Below are 6,414 nucleotides of genomic sequence, written 5' to 3' on the forward strand. Positions count from 1 at the left end.
AAAGATCCACACTCTTCTACTAATGTATTCCAATTCCGAATGTTAGCTTAGGATAATAATTGAAAAGAAAAAAAGCCATATGTATAAAGAAGTTCATTCATTCGACAAATAGCTTATGATTGCTCGTTATGTGCCAGGAAAGAACCTTAAGCACATTATAAGATATGAGTGCAGATATTAAAATGAAAAACTTGAAAAATCCAGTGCATTGTAGAAAAGTATTTCTGATATAATGTTAAATAGTAAAAATGGAGCACACTGTTGGATGCTGAGAACAACTGGTCCCTAAGAGAGGTCCAAAAGCTGAACTGAGTCCAAGAAGTCATGTGTTGGGATGGGAAGGACAGAGATTTCTAATAAAGTTTTCAGTGATAAACCATGTTCATGATTTTTGTGACACCAGACTATACACTTTTGCATCAGTTGCCTATAAAGGCCAACTTTGCAACAGCAATTGATTTGTTAGCCCCGTGGCTGGTAAGCTGTATTCTTTAGTCTCTGACAGAAATGCCTCCCCTCACCCTGTGTCTCTAAGTGGCATGATGCTTCTCTTGCCCAGTTTCTTGGGAGCAGCCTGTGCTTGAATGGGGATGAGGGGTAGGGGGCAGAACACACAGGCAGGTGAGGGTGGCCAGTGGCTTTGAGCTTGCAGAGGGCATCATGCGATCCCAGCTCTGCCCAGCCCAGTCCAGATGAAGGAATCAATTTCACTTAAATAGACACTACACTGATCCCTGGGTTTGTATGAATTAAATCGTTTGTGTGTTATGAACTATGGGGCTGTTTGACTTCTGCTCACTATGCTTCTTCACAATCTGAGACCCTGCAGCAGTGAGAGCAGATACATAACTGCCACTCTAATGGGGTGGGATCAAGGAGGACTTTAATATAGTCTGTGGCAATCCGAATTTGTAGGCCTTTGCCACTTATATCAATAATTGTTTATGAGATTGCAAGACTGAAAAATGTTTTAATCATGAATCTGTTTTCGAAAGGGCTATGGGCTCTCAATCTACACTATGTACTTAAAAAATAAATATATTTTTGATTTATTTTTAAAAGATAATTAGATTACATAAAATGTTACACAAAAAAATTCTAAGGGATTCCCATATGTTCCACTCCCCACACCTCCCACTTTCCCCCACATTAACAACTTCTTTCATTAGTGTGGTACATTCATTGCAATTGATGAACACATTTTGGAGCAGTGCTACACAGCATGCATTATAGTTGTAATTTACATTGTAGTTTACACTCTCCCCCAGTCCATTCAGTGAGTTATGGCAGGATACATACTATCCCACATCAGTCCCTGCAATATCATTCAGGAAAACTCCAAGTCCCAAAAATGTCCCCATATTACACCTCTTTTTCCCTCTCCCTGCCTTCAGCACCTCCAGTGGCCACTGTCTCCACATCAATGATATAATTTCTTCCAATGCTAGAATCACAATAAGTCTGTAATAGAATACTAGTAAGTCCACTTCAGTTCATATTTTGTTCCCAATCCTGAGGATTCTGAGATGGTGATGCCCACTCCACCTCTAATTGAGAGGAGGCTTTGATCCCATATGGCTGATGGGTGGGACTCTCTTGATTGCAGTTGTAGACTCTCTCAGTTCCTTGGTGTGGTGGTTGTCCATTCTCACCTCCTTGTTAGTTGTCCTGGGTAAGTCCAATGAACTGGAGAGTATGTGATGCAACCCCACTGAGGCTCAGGGCCCAGCTGGCACATGCACAGTCCAGAGATTCAAGTCTCTTGGATATACACCTACCGACTTCAGTGCCAAGTATAGGTTCAAATAAAAGGAATGGAAGAGGCATGCGTGGAGAAGTCTCATCTGAGTCCAGTGAACACTCGGGAGCACAAACTCCAAAGTAGGGCCCGCTGGCAAGGCACCAAACTCTGGAGCTATCTGTCATGACCTGGGTGGCTTCAGAGCCCTGAGGATCCCCACTTTTTGGGGTAGTATCTACTTTGGCCATCTATGAGATTCTGCTGAGACGTGCATAAGCATTACCTCTCTGATGACCTCCTGACTCACTTTAAAGTCTCTTAACCATTTAAACTCCTTTGTCTTTACCATTCCTTCCTTTTATTCAAGGTTTTTTTTCCAGTTGCATTACCAGCTGGTGCTTGGTGATAATCTCTCGATGCCAGGGAGGCTCATCCCCACCAGTCATGTCCCACTTTGGGGGGAAGGTAATGCATTTATATGCTGAGTTTGGCTTAGAAAGAGGCCACATTTGGGCAACATGGAGGCTCTCAGGAGGTAACTCTTCAGCACTCTACAACACTAGGCTAAGTTGCAATTTCAAGAGCAAAAGGCTCATAAGCAAAAGGCTCAATATCAAGAGCCCATCAATGGGCCATCTTTCTTCACTAACCATTGCCCCTGCACTTGAGGGATTGTTGCTGTTCCATTCGAGAAGGTGGCAGAGTCCCAGGATGGAAATTCAGTATTCTTTTGGTTGTTTTGTGAATCTCTACCCACTGTGGCAATGCCCCATGTACACTTGAACATATTTATATACCTTATATGTATGCCCAGGTGAACTTCCTTCTGTGTATTCCCCATCACTGATCCCCGACACCGACGAGCCTTCCTTGCCATATTTGTAGCCCTTCTGTGATACAAAACTTCAAAAATGAAGCCAAGGGAAGCAGATGTGACTCAAGTGATAAGGCCTCCTCCTACCATATGGGAGGATCTGGGTTTGATCCCTGGGGACTCTTGATGAAAAAGAAGAAGAGAAAGTGTGCCTGTAGAGCCAGACAGTGCCCGTGTGGTGAGCTGAGTGCCCACGCAGTGAGCCAAGTGCCCACACAGTGAACCGAGTGCCCATGTAGTGAGCTGAGTGCCCATGTGGGTGCCCACATGGCCAGCCAAGTGCCCATGTGGTGAGCCAAGTGCCTGCATGGAGAGCCAAGTGCCTAAATGGCAATCCAAGTGCCCGCACGGTGAGCCGAGTTCCCGCAAAAGTACCCGCGTGGCAAGTCGAGTGCCCACATGGTGAGATGAGTGCTGCATGAGTGCCAGCATGGTGAGCCAGTGCTCACAAGTGAGTCATGCAGCAAGATGATGATGCAACAAAAGAGAGATGAAGGGGGGAAAGCGGACTTGGCCCAGTGGTTAGGGCATCCATCTACCACATGGGAGGCCCGCAGTTCAAACCCCAAGCCTACTTGACCCGTGTGGAGCTGGCCCGTGCACAGTGCTGATGCGCGCCAGGAGTGCCGTGCCAGCAGGGGTGTCCCCTGCATAGGGGAGCCCCGTGTGCAAGGAGTGCATTCCGTAAGGAGAGCTGCCCAGCGTGAAAGAAAGTTCAGCTTGCCCAGGAATGGCACCACACACACGAAGCGCTGACACAACAAGATGACGCAACAAAGAGAAACACAGATTCCCATGCCGCTGACAACAACAGAAGTGGACAAAGAAGAACACGCAGCAAAATGGACACAGAGTACAGACAACTGGGGGGGGGGGGGGAAGGGGAGAGAAATTTTTAAAAAAAGAGAGAGATGAAGGGGAGAGTCAAGGTGAACTGCATCAGAGACAGGGAATCTCTCTCCACATCAGAGGTCCCCAGTATCGAATCCTGGTGAATCCTAGGGGAGAAATAGAAGAAGAGAAGACAAAAAGAGAAATAGATACAGAAGATTACACAGTGAATGGACACGGACAGCAAAAACAGCAGGGCGGGGGAGGGGGAAGGGGAGGGGGGAAAATGAAGCCAAGAATATTGCCAAATTCAATTAATAGGAAAATGAAATAGTAATGATAGGCTTAAACATAAGAAATAAAATACATAATAATAATTTAGAAAAATTAAAACTAAAATAAAGTAAAAACAATCGGGGTATTGAAAAAATGAAGAATATTAAATTTTTTTGATGTTTTGCCTTTCATCGTTATAACTGTTGCCCTGTATGTACAGTGGTATTTTCTTCCATTTCTTCCCCAGTATTTTCTTTTTTTTCATTATGTCTTCAAATAAGTATGAGGTTGCAGTGAAGTCACATATAGAATATAGGGGACTCTCATATACCCAACATCCTCCCCCTTTTCCCCCTTCCCTTTTAAGTACCTTTTTACATGTGGACGGTACATTTGCTACAACTGATGTACAAATATTGAAACATAGCTGCTAACCATGGTCAGTAATTTACATTATGGTTTACATTTTAGACCACACACATTTATAAATTTTTTATGAAATTTAACATGGCCTGTATCCATCATTGCAAGATCATGCAGAACACTTCCATTACCCCCTAACTACCCCTTCTTCCATTTATTCTATTCCTCTCTCCTCCTGCCCTCAAGACCCAGAGCAACCACCAGGCTTACCTCCTTGAATGTATTATGTACTTTTAAAAATTACTTTTCCTGCTGAATACTTCTTGCCAATATGAACTTATGAGTCTTGACACCCTACTGGGGTGCTGGCTTTATCAGCCCTTCTAACATCTGACTTGACAGGTTTTATCTCTGATGACAAATTGTTACTGCTTTTAGGAAGCAGTTTGATATTAGACCCCTATATGTATGGAAACTTTCTCCAATTCTTGGGTCAGGCAATTGGAATTTCACACTGGAAAAACTCTCCTTACATAGACAATTGTTTCTCATTTGACCTCACTGGGGGCAGCTTGAGGGAAGATGCAGGAAGAAATGTGACTGGAGTTTGTGGGAGTATTCTGATGACCAAAGGAAGCTCAGGATGGAAAGGACTGATGTGACTACTCCAGGATCTTTTCAAGCTAAAGATCCTGTGTGTGTATGAGCACATACAGATATGTGTGCCAAGAGGGAGGGAACAGACAAATGCTGCAGAGCCCAGAGCATGACTTGATGGAATATTTGAGTGCTCTGCTGCCCACCAAGCTCCTAGTGGAAGAGAATGTTGACTGACTAACCTAGAGGCTAATGATGAGTGTTGGGAAGCTCATCCTCAGAATCAGAGAGGGGAAGACACAAGGTCGCTTCCAAATGACCAACAATCCAGATCCTGAAGCACAGCCAAAGCTTGTGCTGTAACAGATTCCAAATACAAATGAACGACTATTGAGTCACATTTATTGTGGAAGGGCAACTAAAAGGAAAGAGGGGTAGGTGCAGAAATAAGTAAGATATAGACCTCTGCCCCCGCATTACCCAGTTTACTGATGTTATTTATATTCAGCATTTAGGGTACAAAATTTTGTTGTGCTGCTGTTCAGAGATACATGTACTCTTTGCTATTTCTTGGAGGGCAATATAGACATTTTAAATATGGAAAAGTAACGTTTGATGCACTCAGACCTTCTTTTTGTCTTATTCTTTTGCTTTAAAAATGAAAAAAACGAGGTTTACTGAATTAGACAGGGTTCTCTAGAGAAACAGAATCAACAAGAGATATCTGTCAATAGTATGTGATTTTATGAGTCTCTCACAGGACCGTGGGGATGCACAAGTCCAAGTTCCACAGGCAGGCTGTAACCAGGGCCTCCAATGAAAGTCCAGTGAAGGTTCTTGATGAGTTCTGAGAGACATCGGCTGTCCAAAGACGAGCTGGAATCACTTCCCTTTTAAGGCATTCAACTAATTGGGTTAAGCATCACTCTTGCTGATGGCAATCTCCCTAATTGATGTAATTGTAATCAGCTATCTATGATTTACCACTGCAGTAAAGTCAATGGTGACCAAAGTCCATAAATGCCCTTGTATTACAGTTAGCCCAGTGTTTTCTTGACCAAACAATTGGGCACAATTACCTGGCTGAGTTGACACACTAGTTTAACCATCACACTTCCTCTGAATGAAGGGCTGCAAGATTGCATGTAACCTTCTACAAAGTAACTATGTGTGTGTGTATTCAGATAAGCCATGCCAATTAACTGGAAAAAAACCTCATACCAATAAACTGAAAAAAATTAAGTGCATCTTTAAAGCATTAGATTCAAAGGAGCAGAGATGTGGCCATGTTCATGCTTTTACTTTGTCTTTCTTTTTAAAGTGTGAGCCTTCTAGATTCCAATGATATTGTATGTGAACAGACTGCCTACCATTTATCCAGTGAAAAGGAGATCACTTTCTCTTTTAAAAAGGACTGCTTAATCCAGGCTTCATTTTCATCTTATTGATTTGCATGCATTATATATGCTATACCTTGCCTTAAATTCTTAGTCAGAGATTAAAAAAATGGTTGAATGAGTCAAATTTTATAAAGGATGTCTTAAAGCAGAGAAAAAGGAAATCCATTTAAATGGTACAGGTAGAAGAACACATGAAAAATTTTTAGTGGATACACAATGCTTTAGTCATTCTTAAGAGGATAGTTTCTTCTCCCTGGGGCTTCATGGGGTCCCACCCTTTCAACTGGCTGGCCCAATGGCCATTTTCTTGGTTCCACCCTAATCAAGCATCT

Source organism: Dasypus novemcinctus, chromosome X, assembly GCF_030445035.2.
Source record: "Dasypus novemcinctus isolate mDasNov1 chromosome X, mDasNov1.1.hap2, whole genome shotgun sequence".
NCBI classification, from domain to species: Eukaryota; Metazoa; Chordata; class Mammalia; order Cingulata; family Dasypodidae; genus Dasypus; species Dasypus novemcinctus.